Genomic DNA, 8634 nt, shown 5'->3' on the forward strand with positions numbered 1-8634 from the left:
ATTAATAAAGAGCCCGCCTCATTTATACTACAGCAAAGTAATTAATAGATAAACAATCAAATGACAGACATTTCTCTGCTATATAAATTTACAGTGGATTCACAGGAGAAAGTATATTTTCTTTGAATGAATGAAAAATGTATATTTTAGAATCACGGGATAGTCTGGGAAATGAATTACTTTTTGTGTAATTTTACACATGTATCATGTAATTTCACTGGTCTGGCCCACTTTGGATCAAAGTAGCTTGTAAGTGGCCCACGATGTAAAATGAGTTTTACATCCCTGGTTTAAACTGCAAAATTAACATTTAGTTTACAGTAAAAGTATTCTGACAACTAACAGCATTGCTAAGAAGCTACTAAGAACTGTTACATCTAGGAGAGAACTGACATTAGCCAAATGTTTGTAGATATATTCTTAGGGCAGGTTAACATTGTGCCTATGAAAAGGTAGCAGTGGCGTCTTTGGAAAAATCATTAGCAGGTGCACAAATGTCTTTGACCTCAGGTTAATTCATGGACTGCTCAGTATTTGGAAAACATCCCAACAATCAAACAGCCCCATATGAACAAACACTTTTCTACAATGGGATGGAAAAAACTCTGACAGAACCATATTAAAGAATTTAAGGATTAAGCCATCTCCCCTAACCATTTGGAGGATGAGGGGAAAGAAAAAGAAGAAGAGAAGAAAGAACAAAAGACATAATATGGGAGAGGGAAAACAAAATTTAATGACATAGTAAAGCATGCCACTGGTCCACTGTGTCCATTCCATGCTTTGCCTCTCCAGAGCGTGAAATTGACACACATGCAAAAGTTGCAGTACTAGCATATTATATTTGAAGTCAAGAAGTTGCTAATGAGCAAGGAAGGTTAGAGAATTGGCAAAGACAGCTGGACCAGGTAAGAGCTTTTTAACTAATAGGAATAGGAAGATGTCTTAGCTTTACAGACAGCTATGTTTTCAGAGTAAAAAACTATTTCTCCAGGCCAAACAAAGATCTTCTAGATGAGCGCAAATCCATTTCCTCTTCAGCTTACTCATTATTAGATGAAGTACTTTTGTACTGCTTCCAAGCACTTTGCTCTCAGTTAGGTTCTCTTATCCTGTATATATGCCTCTACACTGTATGTATATCTTTTCTGTCTGTTATTTATTTCTGATGTCTTTAATATTTATATATATTCTTTTACCCCTGCACAGCTGGCGTGGAGCACCCATCATTTTGTGGCACATGTACAATGACAAAAAAGGGCTATTCTATTCTAATATTTGCTTTAAAGTGTGTGTTTGAGAGTTACACAGTACCAGGAAATCAAGCATCTCTGTCACAGTCCCGGACTGTGTGATCCAGCGCTTTGAGTTTTCTTGTATTTTGATATTCATTGTTTATGTTTAGTCCTTTTGGTATTAGCTCCTAGGTTCCTCGGTTGTACTTCTTTGTTCATTTAGATTCCTTTGGGTCTTCACTCCTGTTTTAAAGTTCCCCCTGTTGTTGAGTGTGTCTTGCCTGTCATGTTTTTGTCTGCATGGTTAATGTTGTCAAGTTCATGTCATGTCTGCGTTTTGTCATGTTTCCTGTTTATTTTGAAAGTCTGGTTTCAATGTCCATTGTGTTTAATTTACATTTTTCTGTGCATCATTATGTTCATTCTAGTCAGCTGTTTCCTCATGTGTCTCCACTTCCCCTGATCACCTCATATGTGTATTTAAGTCCTTTGTCTCTTACTGTTCATTGTCAGGACGTCTGCCTATTTCCCTTCATATTGATCAAGTCATAGTCACAGTACTAGTTGCAGTCGCAGTCATAGTTCAAGTCACAGGTTTACTTTTGTCTGTTTACCTTCATGTAAACTTGGTCTCGTTTTTAGTTTAGTTCATGTGTTTGGCCAGAATAAAGGCTCGCCTTTAGTTGAGAACGCAGTTCCTTCCTTCAGTGTCTGCTCTTGGGTTTGTGCAACAAAACACACCGGTGTAACCTGCCGTGACAATCTCTGACTTGTCTTGTTTTTCAGAGGAACCATTCAGGGCCGTACACAGTGAGGATGTAACACTATTAACAAGGCAATTACCTTTGTGGGAGTAACGTTTAGGTAGCTGATCTGCATTGTGTTGGCACGTGGCATTGAAGAAGATAACAGTGAAGGAATCATTTGTTGCTTTGCTGTAATCTTAGTTACAGCAAAGCAACAAATGAAATGATTCACTAACAGGGACTTGGAGGAGAGAGGCCTAATGTTTAATACTCCACACTTACTCAATGGTGCAGTTGAGGGTGTTATATTGAAAAGTGAACAAAAATAGCATTTTTATATTGTGACTAAGAATTTCATGTTAGGAAGTTTCATGTATTCTACATGCTTTTTATTTTTATTTTTGCATTATCCTGAAATGTAACTATATACCATTCAGAAACTGTCACTTGTTGTTTTTTACAATGTGAATTTTTTTTTTATTCGTGTTCTCAAATATTGAACTTCTTCAGGTGGTTTGGAAGTTAGTGGGGTTTTTTGTTTGTTTGTTTTTTACATACCAGCCAATACTCAGACAGCTTTCATCTTCAAGAGGTTTTTTTAAATCTAGAAAAGTAGTTTTACAGCACTCATCATATATGTTCAACAAAATGTGTATGCAAATGGTTGTGCAGAAAACAGAACATAGCTAGCAGATGAAAATGTAGGGTGTGCGAAAGGTCTCGCAGCAGTTTAAACTGAAACCTCTAGTAATAATGACCCACACCCACCTTGGCTTGTGTAATGAGGCACATGATTAATAGTGGGGTACTACCCTTCTTAAGGGACAACCCCAACTAGAGTTTAAATACCTGGGACTTTCCACCATTTGGTTTTAGAACTGAAAAAGTCTCTTTGATGAGAGGTGAAAAACTTTCCCAAAACTTAAAGTCCAACTTAATTTTTACTTCTAACAATTTGTTATAAACACAAAAGTGTTAAATTCCAAGTGTCTTCTAATCAACCATACAAACAAAAGAGACCAAAAATTTAAAACATCTGGCAGCAGTAAAGGTTGCCAAAGATGCTTTTATACTAAGAGGACAGGGCAGTAGAAGGGTGACAGGAGACATCCTGATGATACTGCCAAGTGGCAGCATGTAAATAACAAAAAGTACTGGTCCCAGTACTTTTTTTTGGTTCTGTTATTGTGGAACTGTTACTGTGAATTTGGATAAATTTGTCAAAACAGTCATTACAAAGAGGCTTTGAAAACAGATTTGGAAATGGGACGTCTGACCGAGTCAAATCTAAAGATTAATCAGTCATGCAACAATGAATTTGTGCTGTTGTTCTGGTATTTTATTACATGGTCTGCGTTTTACAGGCCCAACTTTTACAGGCATTGCAAACTAGCTTAGGCTATAAAAGCAATGTTGTGTTGCTTGCTTCATGTGACATACCTGTCCCAGTGTAAAACTAAACTAAACTGCATTCAAAGTGGTTTATTTTGACGTTTGTCATGTCACTTCTTAAATCTTGTCCTGAAAACTCAATTAATTAAAAAAATCCAAACAAATGATAATGCTGGTGTTTGTTTACTGAATACTAATACTGAGAGGATGAAACAAGTCATATCTGATAATCCATATGTACTGTATAAACATATATATATGGTCATGGTCCACGGGAGTGTCTGGGGGGTTTCCACCTATGGCAATTGATCTTCTGTCCACCCCTTCGGGGTGGAGCTTCCAGCATCTCACCTGGGGCTCATCTGCAAGCAATCAGTAAGAGAGCTTCTTAAACTGGTGCAACCTGCTACTCCTTGCCAGTTCATTATGCTCTCCGTGGAGGTAACTAGGCAACTCTTCTCAGTTATCTGCTTCCTACTCAAGCAATAACTCCTTCTCCATCTCTACAGCCATTACTTCAGTGTTTTGATGATGTTAAGGGTTGAACGTCTCTTAACTTTTTAAAATTCAGTCACAAAAAAAGAGCACAGACGACAGTCATGACCTAGTGATGGGCAGATAAAGCTTCATGAAACACCGAAGCTTTTCATCCAATTGGTTCACCCCAGCGCAAAGCGTCTTGAAGCTTCATTTGCTCTAGTAGGACACCTACTGGACGTAAAAATATTAATTGGCATGAATTTGAAGAGTGTGGCCTTTTGCACACAGCCTGTAAATGTCAACAACAAAAAGAGTGTGTAAAACATGTATATTGTAGTGATGGCAGTATACTGTGTATATTTATACTGGCAGTATGGAAAAGGATTATTTGGAAATGCTTAAAATGGAAATGATCATTTACTGTGAGGTGAGGTGTGTTTGGGGTGTGGACAGTGGTTGTGCTTTTGTAACGTTGAGGTATGGACAGCTACACACTGAGGCTTTGAGCCTCAGTCCTGCCCACATTTTATTCTGTAAAAACTAAATTTTCACTGCTTTTATGACCTTTTTAGTGGGGAGAACATAGCTAGGATTTAATGATTTAACAAATCTTTTAAATCCTTTGTCCTCCACAATGCTAAATGGCTGGGAGTCCTCAATCACCATGCTGACCAGGTCTTCATCTATTTGAGATTGTTCTCCTGAGGAAAGACAATAAAGACAAAGCACAGATATAAATATCACACATGTAACTTATAACAGTTGTATAATATTGTTATATCATTTAGTAACATTATGGCATGCTATATTATCATGGCATTTGATGGCTCACCTGGTCTTGCTCCACAATCGGTGTTCCCCTTATTCTCACGCAAAGCTCTGTAGTGCCTAAGCATGGATGAGGTGTTGTTGTTATATCCCATCTCCCTGGCACATAGCAAACACTTCACCTTGTACAAAAGTAAAGACAGCTTAACATAAATTGCATTGCACCATCAGTATTATGAAAATACATCTTCTGTAGAAATTTATATACCTTGTTGGGAGGAATAAGATCAAAATGTTCCCACACAGGGGAGGACATCCTCCTCTTCTTAGCTGGCTCCATTCTCTCCTGACTTTCTCTCCTCACTCTCATAAACCTCCAAACTGTCTCCAAACTCTCACTAACCGCAACTCTCCATCAAACACCCACATTTTTGAATGAAGTCTGAGGGGTTTATATCGCTGTCATAGCTCGAGGCAAAGTTCGAACCACTTCATGAACCAGTCACGTGGTACAGCCGGGCAGCGAGGCTTCGGACGTCATCATTTTCAACTCCTCCCATAAATGAAGCAAGCATTGCGGAAACGCCCCCTCAATTAGTCGACACCAGCTTCGAAGCCTCGATACAGAACATCACATCACTATCAGGACCCATTCTCTGACCCGAAGCCTAAGGGAACAAACCCCCTCGTCCACTGGGAGAAACCCCAACATACCAGCAGCAACCCGAAGGGATACCAAGATATCCACCCCAGCCCGACACCTCTCACCAGGGGCAACTCCAGACTGAGACCGAGTCCAGCCCCTCTCCAGGAGACTGGTTCCAGAGCCCTGGCCATGCGTTGAGGTGAGCCCGACTATATCTAGCCGGTACCTCTCAATCTCACGCACTAGCTCAGGCTCCTTCCCCACCAGAGAGGTGGCATTCCATGTACCAATTGCCAGTCTTGGTAGCCGGGGATCAGTCCGCCAGGGCCTCCACTCCTGGCCGCTGCCCGACTCACACTGCACCCGACCCCTACGGTGCCTCCTGCGGGTGATGGGCCTGCAGGAAGATGGGCCTATGTCCCTTTTCCAGGCTGTGCCCGGCCGTGCACTATGGACTAAGGCCTGGCCACCAGACGCTCGCCCTCGGGCACCCTCCCCGGGCCTGGCTCCAGGGCGGGGCCCCGGTAACCCTATCCCGAGCAGGGTGAACTGTTCCCTCGATGGTCTTTTCATAGGGGTCTTCTGAATCGCTCTTTGTCTGGTCCCTCATCCAGGACCAATTTGCCATGGGAGCAGGGGCGGATCTAGAAAGGTGGCATGGGGTGGCAAGTGCCACCCTAAATTGATCCCTTGCCACCCCAAGTGCCACCCCAGTTTTGCATATGACAGTGTTGTTTAATAAAACAAGATAGCATTAACAGATTGAGCGTAGTTACAGTCAACAGTGAATATAAATGCTAAAACTGAATATATTGCATAGTGTTCCCCCCTCCACCATTAACAAATGGTTCAGCCCAAAGCAGGACTGGCTTTTTTCTTGTTTTCAGTAGCAAGCGATGCTTATGATTGTGCCAGAGCACATTTTTAACAACACCATGGGAATTTCGGATTTTACACAGGTGGTTGGATGTTACACTCTGGAAATGAAAGGAAGGTGAGTGTTATTAACCCTCTGTGGTCCACCTACACGCTGCACCTCCAAATCACGTGACTATTTTAAGCTGACATAGCAACAAGCTGCAGCCACGCTGAGTCTCTATTTCAGCCCACTTTGAAAGTTCGGACTGCAAAGTTTTTAAATTTTAATTACAGGACAGTAAATCCAGAGTTATGATATATATATAAGCCATGCTTTGTTCGAAATACTGTCATCACGTGTGTGTGTGTGTGTTTAGCGTTTTCTCACGAAAGCGCGAAAACAGTAAAGAAAGGAAAAAAGCCACCTCTTTCCTATCGGTGGAAAAATGTACCATGTCGACCAATTTTAAAAAAAAAAGTCAACAAGTGGGATTTGGTTGTTTAGGAAGAGAGGAAAGTTTTGGGAGTGACGGTAACGGCAGCGAGACAGAGCGAGCGAGTGAGAGAGAGAGAGAGTTTTTAGATGTGGGAGATTTGTGACGTTTAGCGTGGAGTGTTGTCTTGTGTAGTTGTTCTGTTGTGTAGTCGTGTCAGTGAGGGCACTAATAAATGTCACAGAGGCACATTTGCAATGTAAACACTGTCACTAAGTAGAAAACCAGCAGAGTGATACACCTCCTGTTGTCAGGCCTGCAGGTTTATCCCTGTGATGCTCTCCTCTGTCTTTTGGTGGACAAACTTTTTTTTTTTTACTGGCACACATCATTTGTGGGGCATCTTATTGCGAAACTTGATGGTTCTCTCATTTTAGTTTTAGTAATATTTTTAAATGGTTGTATAAAATGAAAAAACAGCAGGTGTATTGGCTGCATTTTTAGATAAATAGTTGTATATGTTTACAAAATGTACCATTTATCTTTGCATTTCAGATCAGTAATACTAATGCAGTATGTCAGTGAAAAAACAACTAAATTCAGTTGAGCTGAAAAGAATGATACCAAACAAGGCAAGGGGAAAAAAACAAAAACAATTTGAGGGTGAACTACAATAGCTCCAGATAAAACCTGGCGCTTTTCCTCAACATTTTGCCGCAACGTTTCAAAGAACCAGAAAGTAAATAAACGGCAGATGGAGTTGGCGCACGTCAAATCGTCTTACGTTTCATGCATGTGCAGTACAGGAATGTCGCGTTTTCAGTGTGGATGAAAACGACTGAAAGCGATAGTGTGGACACGGAGCGATTTTAGACAAAAAAAACAAAACAAAAAACATTTTTCAAATTTATCCGTATTAGTGTAGACATAGCCTCTGTTAGCAGCACACCTTGACTTTGTGAAGCACGAATGGGAACAGTGTGTTATTCATGTTCCAAATGATATAACTCTACATTAAACATTCCCATTTCAAAATGCAATTCACTCATTTCATTTGAGATGACTGCTTGATTGCAGTGATCTAACTATCAATTGATAAAACTGTTCAATTATATATATATACACACACACACACACACACACACACACACACACACACACACACACATACATATATATATATATATATATATATATATATATATATATATATATATATATATATACATATATATATATATATATTAGGGGTGCAACGATATTCGTATCGATATTGAACCGTTCGATACAGTGCTTTCGGTTCGGTACGCATATGTATCGAACAATACAACATTTGTAATTTATTTTATCAATTTTCCTTCTGACGATGCTGTCTGTGTTGAGCGCTCAGTGAATCTGTGTTCGACTACTCCGCCTAGGCTGCACTGTCGAGCGCAGATCCACTGAGCGCTCAACACAGACAGCATAGTCAGAAGGAAGAGCGCAGGGCAAGCTAGCGAGACAGAAGTTAAGCTCTACTTGCAACAGGCAAATTGAACCTCATTCAGATCTGGCGTTTGGAATTATTTTGGTTTTCATGTGACGTATGACCCTGAAGGTAAGCGAGTCATGGACTAAAGTAAAACAGTATGTTGGATGTGCCATGCAATGCTCAATTACATTGGTGTGAACTAGTGTGTTAGCGCAGTTAGCTCGTTAACGTGTTTGCCGTCTAGCCCCATGCACGGAGCGATCGGCGGTAGCTCGTTAACGGAGATTTGCCGTGTTGTGGCGTTAAGGTCATTTCAACGAGATTAACCTGAAAGCACTAGTGGGAACACAACGAATATGACTGCACATTTATGCCGACATCATCCTAGTGCAAAGACAAGTGGAAGCAGACAAAAAAAAAGCAAGCATGCTACTAACTTTAGCCGAGTCATTTAGACAGCTGTTAGCACATGATTCTCCTTATGCTGCTGAGAATATAGCCCAGAAGAAGCGGATAGTATAGCTTTTATTTTGGAAAGAGCCATTTCTCTGTAATAAACTCTCTTTTCCAAAGATGAGTGATTCCTCAATCAGATACAGGGCTT

This window comes from Rhamphochromis sp. 'chilingali', assembly GCF_963969265.1.
Source record: "Rhamphochromis sp. 'chilingali' genome assembly, chromosome: 10".
Taxonomy (NCBI): Eukaryota; Metazoa; Chordata; class Actinopteri; order Cichliformes; family Cichlidae; genus Rhamphochromis; species Rhamphochromis sp. 'chilingali'.